Source organism: Coenobita brevimanus, chromosome 14 (assembly GCF_032717465.1).
Source record: "Coenobita brevimanus isolate Jiangsu-jjx chromosome 14, ASM3271746v2, whole genome shotgun sequence".
Taxonomy (NCBI): domain Eukaryota; kingdom Metazoa; phylum Arthropoda; class Malacostraca; order Decapoda; family Coenobitidae; genus Coenobita; species Coenobita brevimanus.
Window position 1 is genome coordinate 1,882,501 of NC_136967.1, and position 7,500 is coordinate 1,890,000.

At 46.3% G+C, this 7,500-nt stretch overlaps 1 protein-coding gene across 1 annotated transcript in view; it reads left to right on the forward strand.

Annotated features, from left to right (window-relative positions):
* The window catches only part of LOC145417807 (cell adhesion molecule Dscam2-like), a 252,292-nt gene that overhangs the window by 186,674 nt on the left and 58,118 nt on the right, over nucleotides 1-7,500 (forward strand). The gene's annotated exons all lie outside the window — the stretch shown is intronic.

Sequence of the window (7,500 nt, forward strand, 5' to 3'; positions counted from 1 at the left end):
TTCTCCTCCTTAGTTCTTTATTTTGTCTTTTTTAATGTTCTGGGGGGGTTATTAGGGAATATTTTTAAGATGCCTCGTAACACCTATCCCCTTACGATTCATTTTACTTTACTACACCTGAACATTTTCGAGTAAGGGATATTTATTTATTTACCTTTAGTATCGGCATAGTTTCCGTTATTAATATACTGTTGAATGTTAGTGAGCGCTAATAATACAGGAACAAATTCATTAAGAAAGGGTGTTAAGGATCGTCCCAAGTTGAAGGCAGTACCGGCTCTCGCAGCGTCTTCCCCCACCGCCTCCTTCCTTAACACTGATTCATGGGCCCGCTAGCTTCGCCTTATATACCCTCCCCTCCCACCCCCGTGCCTCATATTGGACTCTCCCTCTTACATGTCTGATAATAGAACTTCCTTCCCCGTCACTGATAATGGATTCTTCCATCCAATTCCTGATAATGAACTCCTCCCCCGCAACTGATAATGGATTCCCTCTCCCCATCACATGTGAACCCTCCTTCCCCATGACTGATAATGGACTCCTCCTCCCATCACTGATAATGAAGCCTCTCTCCCAATCACAGATAATGCACCCTCCCTCCCCCACGACAGATAATGGACCCTCCCTCCCCCATGACAGATAATGGACCCTCCCTCCCCCATGACAGATAATGGACCCTCCCTCCCCCATGTCAGATAATGGACCCTCCCTCCCCCATCATTGATAACGAATCCTCCTTATCATTGGCAGTGGACTCCCCATCCCTGATAATAGATTTCTTCGTCACTGATAATGGACCCTCCCTCCCCCATCACTGATACCAATCCCTCTCTTTCCCGTTGCAGTTAATGGAGCCTCCTTCACCCATCCCTGATAACGCTCCGCCCATAACTGATAACAGACTGTCCTTCCCCGTCACTGATAATAGACTCCTCCTCCCCCAACACTGATAATAGACTCCTCCTCCCCCAACACTGATAATGGACTCCCCCATCGCACAAAATGAATTCCTCCATCACTGGAAATAGACTCCCCCATCACTGATAATGGACACCCCCATCACTGATCATGAACCCCCCCCATCAGTGATAATAGACTCTTCCCATCTTTAATATCGGACTCCCCCATCACTGATATTGGACTCATCTCCCAACCTCCCTCCCCCGTCACTGATAATGGACGCTCTTCCAGCTCACTGATAAGAGAATGATGAGAATATCGAAAAAAAAAATATATATATATATCCTCCTGAATTTGGTCTGGGATTACCAATACTAATTAAGCTGAGGAGAAATCATCATCATCATCATCATCATCATCATGTATGGTAAACTACTACTACTGCTACCTCTATTACTACTACTACTACCACTACTACTACTTCTACTATTACTACTACTACTACCACTACTACTACTACTACTACTACTACTAATAATAATAATAATAATAATAATAATAATAATAATAATAATCCATAATATTATAACAGCAGCAGCAGCATAAACAATAACAATAAAACAAACAACAGGAGCAGCAACGAAAGCAGTAGTAGTAGTAGTAGAAGTAGTAGTAGACGTAATAATAATAATAATAATAATAATAATAATAATAAGAGCACCTCACAGCAATACCTGTCTGTTACCTGTATTTCTGTCTGTTGATTGGAGCCCTAATTAAGTACTTCATTTCACCGATGTCTCTCTCTCTCTATCTATTACTCTCCGCCCAGTCACCTTGCGAGAGAGAGAGAGAGAGAGAGAGAGAGAGAGAGAGAGAGAGAGAGAGAGAGAGAGAGAGAAATGTGGGCTTTCATTTTGCTTCTGATTCTCTCTCTCTCTCTCTCTCTCTCTCTCTCTCTCTCTCTCTCTCTCTCTCAACTCCTGCCATCCATTTCCTCCACTACTTCCTCTCTTCTCCATTTTTTCCTTCTCCTCTCCTTCCTCTTTCCTCTTCTCTTTTCTCCCCCATAACCCCATCTTCCCTCCTCCTCCTCATCTCCCTCCTCTCTCTCAAAATTTCTCCCCTCTCTCCTTTTTTCCTCTCTCTTATTCTACTTATTTTTCCTCCCTTATTTTCCCTCCTCCCCCCCATTTCCTTCTTCCTCATACTTCTTTCCTTTCTCTCTCCTTCGTTCCTTTTCTTTAAGTTTCACCTCCTTCCCTCCATTTTTCTTCCTTCCTTCCTTCTTTCCTCCCTTCCTTCCTTCTTTCCTTCCTTTCTTTCTTCTATCCTCCCTCCCTTCCTTCCTTCCTTCCTTCCTTTCTTTCTTTCTTTCTTTCTTCCTTCCTTCCTTCCTTTCTTCCTTCCTTCCTTCCATCCTTCCATCCTTCCTTCCTTTCTTCCTTCCTTCCATCCTTCCATCCTTCCTTCCTTTCTTCCTTCCTTCCATCCTTCCTTCCTTCCTTCCTTTCTTCCTTCCTTCCTTCCTTCCTTCCTTCCTTCCTCCCTCCCTTCCTTCCTTCCTTCCTTCCTTCCTTCTTTCCTTCCTTTCTTCCTTCCTTCCTTCCTTTCTTCCTTCCTTCCTTCCTTCCTTCCAACCTTTCTTCCTTCCAACCTTTCTTCCTTCCAACCTTTCTTCCTTCCTTCCTTCCTTTCTTCCTTCCGTCCTTCCATCCTTCCTTCCTTCCTTCCTTCCTTCCCTCCTTCTTTCCTTCCATCCTTCCTTCCTTCCTTCCTTCCTTCCTTCTTTCTTTTTTTCTCCCGTCTTATTCCCTCACTTTCCTCTTGTCTCACCTTTTTTTTTTTTCTTATATTCTTTCCCCCTGACACTATCTTTCTCCTCCCCAAGATTTTTTCTCCTCCCCCTCCTCCCTCCCCCATGATTTTTTCCTTCTCGTACTCCTTCCCCTCCTCCCTCCACCCCCCCTCCTTCGCCCCTCCTCCTTGCTCTGATTCTCTCCCGGTCCTTCTAGTCCCTATCTCTCTCCCCATTCCCAAACCCCCACCCCTTCACCTACCTCTCTTTCCCTCCTCCTCCCTCCATTTTTCACCTCGTCACCTCCACCTAGACACACATAACCCCTCCCCCCTCCTTCTCTCCCCCCTCTCCCCCTCCCTCTCCCTCTCCTTCTCTCCCCCTCCGTATTTATCTTGCCCTCCACCCCTTCCCCGTCTCTCTCACTCCCAGTATCTGTGATTCTGATGTGGCCTTTATGCTTCCCTTCCCCCCTCCCTTCCTCCCTTCCCTTCCCCTCCCCCTACATCTCCCTTCCCTCTCCCTCCAACCCCCCTTCACCTCCCTACATCACACCTTCCCCTCCTTTCTCTTTCCCCTTTCGCCTCTCCCTCTTTTTTCCCTTCCCTTTCCTCTCCCCCTCCTTTCTCCCTTCCCTTTCCCCTCCCCCTCTCCATTCCCCACCCCATACACCTCCCTCCCCCCTCTCTCCAATTCTCTCCACCTCCCTACATCTCACCTTCCCTTCTCTTCTCCCTCCCTTTTCCCCTACACCTCCCCTGCCTCTCCCTCCAACTCTTATATCTCCCTCCTCTCTTCCCCTCCTTCCTCTCCTCACTCCCCTCCCCCTCTCCTTCCCTCCATATTTCCCTACCTCTTCCTCTATGCATCATCACCCACCAGCTCATGCTCTCTCTCTCTCTCTCTCTCTCTCTCTCTCTCTCTCTCTCTCTCTCCCTCCCCCTCCATCATCCTTCCCCTTCATCACACCCAGTACCCCCTCCTTCCTCTTTTACTCATGCCCCCCTCCCCGCCCCTCCCATTTACCCCCTCCCCTCATTTCCCCTCCTGTAAAGGTGAGCGTATGATGTAACTCGTATAAATAACACGGCTTGCAGTTACTACTACTACTACTACTACTGCTACTACTACTACTACTACTACTACTATTATAATGGTAGTAGTAATAGCTGTTGTTGTTGATGATGCTATAGTAATTTTAGCGGTAGTGGTGGTGATGGCGGTGGTAGGTGTAGCAGTAGCAGTGGTGATGGTGGTAGTTGAAGTAGTAGTAGTAGTAATAGTGGTGGTGGTGGTAGTGGTGGCACTTTTTACAGCAGGAGTAGTTGTCATAGTGGTGGTAGTGGTGGTAATGCATCAGGGTGGCCAGGAAGTGCGTTACGTAAGAGCCAAAAGTGTTGTTGCTGAGTTACTTTTGGAAGGAGGGAAGTGGAGGCCATTGCTACTAGAAAACAGTAGTGGTGGTGGTGGTGGTGGTGATAGGGGTGGTGAGGATGGTGGTAGTGATGGTGGTGGTGGTGGTGGTGGTGATGGTGGTGGTGGTGATAGGGGTGGTGAGGATGGTGGTAGTGATGGTGGTGGTGATGGTAGTGGTGGTGGTGGTGGTGGTGAAAGTGGTGGTGGTGGTTGCAGTAATGGTGTAGTAGTAGGCTTGGTGGCTGAATTGGTAGTAGTTGTGGTAGCACAGGGCAGAGTTGCAGTAGTAGTAGTAGTAGTAATTATTATTATTTATTTATTATTATTATGATTTATTATTATTATTATTATTATTATTATTATTATTATTATTATTATTATCGTAGTTGTTGTTGGTACAGTATTATTATTATTTTTGTTATTATTATTAATATTATTATTTGTTGTTGTTCTTCTTGTTATAGTAGTTGTAATAATAATAGTGGTAGGAGTAGGAGGAGGAGGAGGAAGAGGAGGAGGAGGAAGAGAGAGAGGAAGAGGAGGAGGAGGAGGTAAAGTAGTAGTATTGTAGTGGTAGTTAACGCCTTGGTAAAACTGTAGTGGCAGTATTATGACTGTAGTAGTGGTAGTAGTAATCGTAATAGTAGTAGTAGTAGTAGTAATAGTAGTAGTAGTACCAGCAGTGCGATAGCAGTAGTAATAATAGCCTCACCCATAGCAGTAGCCCCAGCCAGGGTAATTTCCATAAAGCCTCCCACTTCCCACATCATCAAAAAAAAAAAGAAAAAAAAAGAGAGAGAAAAAATATATATATATTACTCTTTCGTCCAACACCGCGCTTTCGGCTCTCACTCAAAAGTCGACTATCCTGAAACTTTTACAGCATGCGATAAAAATACACGGACCGAAATTTGAGGGGAAATAGGAAAAGATAAAATGCAGGGAAATAATAAAGAACAATACAAAAAAAAACAGCTAAAAATACGAGCAAAAAGAAACGAAAAGAGTCTCACCCAACTGGGGCAAAATTCGGCAAGGCTTGGGAGACTTCGGTACTCGAGCAGAATTCGGCCCACCCTCCCGAATTTTCGAGAATCTATGGAAACGAAAAAAAAAAAAAGGGGGAAAGTCTATGTATGGAAGTTTTTGTGTACCGGAAAAATAAAGCGGTACCGAAAGCTCCATAGGGTCCACTAAAAAAGAATTGGGAACATTCGACACGCGAGAAAATTCGGCTCGTGACGTTAACCAAGGACGGATGTGACAGAAGTACAGGGGAGGGGAGGGGAGGGGAGGGGAGGGGAAGGAAGGTACAAGGGAGGAAGAGGGGAGGGGAGTGAAGGAAGGGAAGGTACTAGGAAGGAGAAGAGGAGGGAAGAGAGGTAGTGGTGAAGGGAGGGGAGAGAAGAGAGCAAGTTGGGAGGGGAGGGGAGGGGAGGGAGGGTGCTGGGGAGGGGAGAGGAGGGAGTGAAGGGAGGCGCTGAGTAGGTGAGGGGAGGGAAGGAAGTGACTGGGGAGGGGAAGGAGTGGCTGGGGAGGGGAGATGAGGGAAGAGAGTTAATGGGGAGGGGAGAGGAGGGGAGGGAGTTACTGGGATGATAAAGGAAGAGAAGGGAAATGGAGGTGTAGGGAAAGGGGGCAGGGGGGGTGTGGGATGTGGAGGGGGTAGGAGGTGAGGGGAATAGAGGGGAGGGCAGGATCTTCCATGCATTAGCCTTCGTTATTTTACTTTTTATTGTCCTTATTTAACGTCCAGGGAGGGAGTGTGTGTGTGTGTGTGTGTGTGTGTGTGTGTGTGTGTGTGTGTGTGTGTGTGTGTGTGTAGTGTGGCAAAATATATCGTCTCTTTTTTCCCTCTTCCTGATCACACTTCTTCCATGTAATCATTCTTCCTCCTCCCCCTCCTCCTCCTCCTCCTCCTCCTCATCATCATCATCATCATCATCATCATCATCATCATCATCATCACCATATCCAAGTGTTAAATAAAACGTAGTGTCAGGAGTGCCGTGAAAACAGACGTAGAAAGAATTTAATTATGGAAGCGAAAAATACCTCTTCCTCATCTTTACCCTGAACGCACCCCCCCCTCTAACCCCTCTCGCCCCTCCACCCCCCTCCCTCTCCCCAGTCAACCCCTCTCCTCCTCTCCCCTTCCTTCCTACTCTGTTTCATTTCCTCCTCCTCCTCCCTTCCTCCTTATCTACTCCCTCTCTCCCTCTCCACTCGTTTCAACTCCACCCCATCCTCTCTTCCATTCTCCCCTCTTTCCACCCTCCCCAATCTCCCTTCCCCCCACTCCTCTCCATCACATCCGCCCTCCATCCACCCCCACCCTTCCTCCTCTTCACTCCATCCCTCACAAACCCCCTCCCTCCGGTGCTCCAGCCCCTTTCCCTCCCTTCCCCCTACCCTCCAGCTCTCCCCCCTTCCCTCCCATCCCCGCACCAGGAAGAGGAAATATTTTGAAACAGGTTGAGGGGAATATCTCCACCTGGAATGCAGTAAATTAAGAGTGTGAATAAATCTCTCTCTTTAATTCACTCCCTTTCTACATCTCAATTATTAATTTTATTTTTTATGATTTATTTTTCATCATTTGACACTCTTTACCACCTCGAAACGATTTTATTTCTATTTTTATATATATTTTTTTTTCAATTCGGAAGGTAATTGGATTTCTGAACTTAACCCCTTCAGTTCGTCTACATCTTTATTTACGTTACATCTGCCAGTAGGTGATTTATTTTATTTATTGTATTTTATTTTATACCAAGAGAGGAGTTGGTTGAGCCTCGATTGAACCCCCTCAGCTGGTTATATGAAAATTTGCAAGATTTTATGAGCACAACTTTTCATTTCCAAAAAAACAAAAGTGAAAATAAAAGGTTGTACGTCAGCCTTCCCGTCAGTCTATATTCCCAGCCGAGAGAGAGAGAGAGAGAGAGAGAGAGAGAGAGCATCGGTGATCATGGTGGATGGACGAGGGCGGGATAATTGGTTCAAAAAATGCGCGGCCCCCAATATGGCAACAGCGTTCTTGCCTGCAGATATTTAAGCATCCGGATCCACGTTTGCGCTCTCTCTCTCTCTCTGTCTCTCTCTCTCTTCTGGACGATTGGGTTTCGACTGCGGGAGGGTTTATTAATGGGGCAAGATTAGGCGGGTGAAGGGAAATGATGTGGTAAGCTGGGTATTTTTTTTTTTTTTTGGGGGGGTGGGGGTGGGGGGGTTGAGGTCTGCTTATTGGGCGGAAATATTGCACTCTCGTTTTTAAAAATGGCTCTGGTGTGTTTCTGTTTTCTGTGTGTGTGTGTGTGTGTGTGTGTGTGTGTGTGTGTGTGTGTGTGTGTGTGTGTGTGTTTTATTGATGATTATGATGA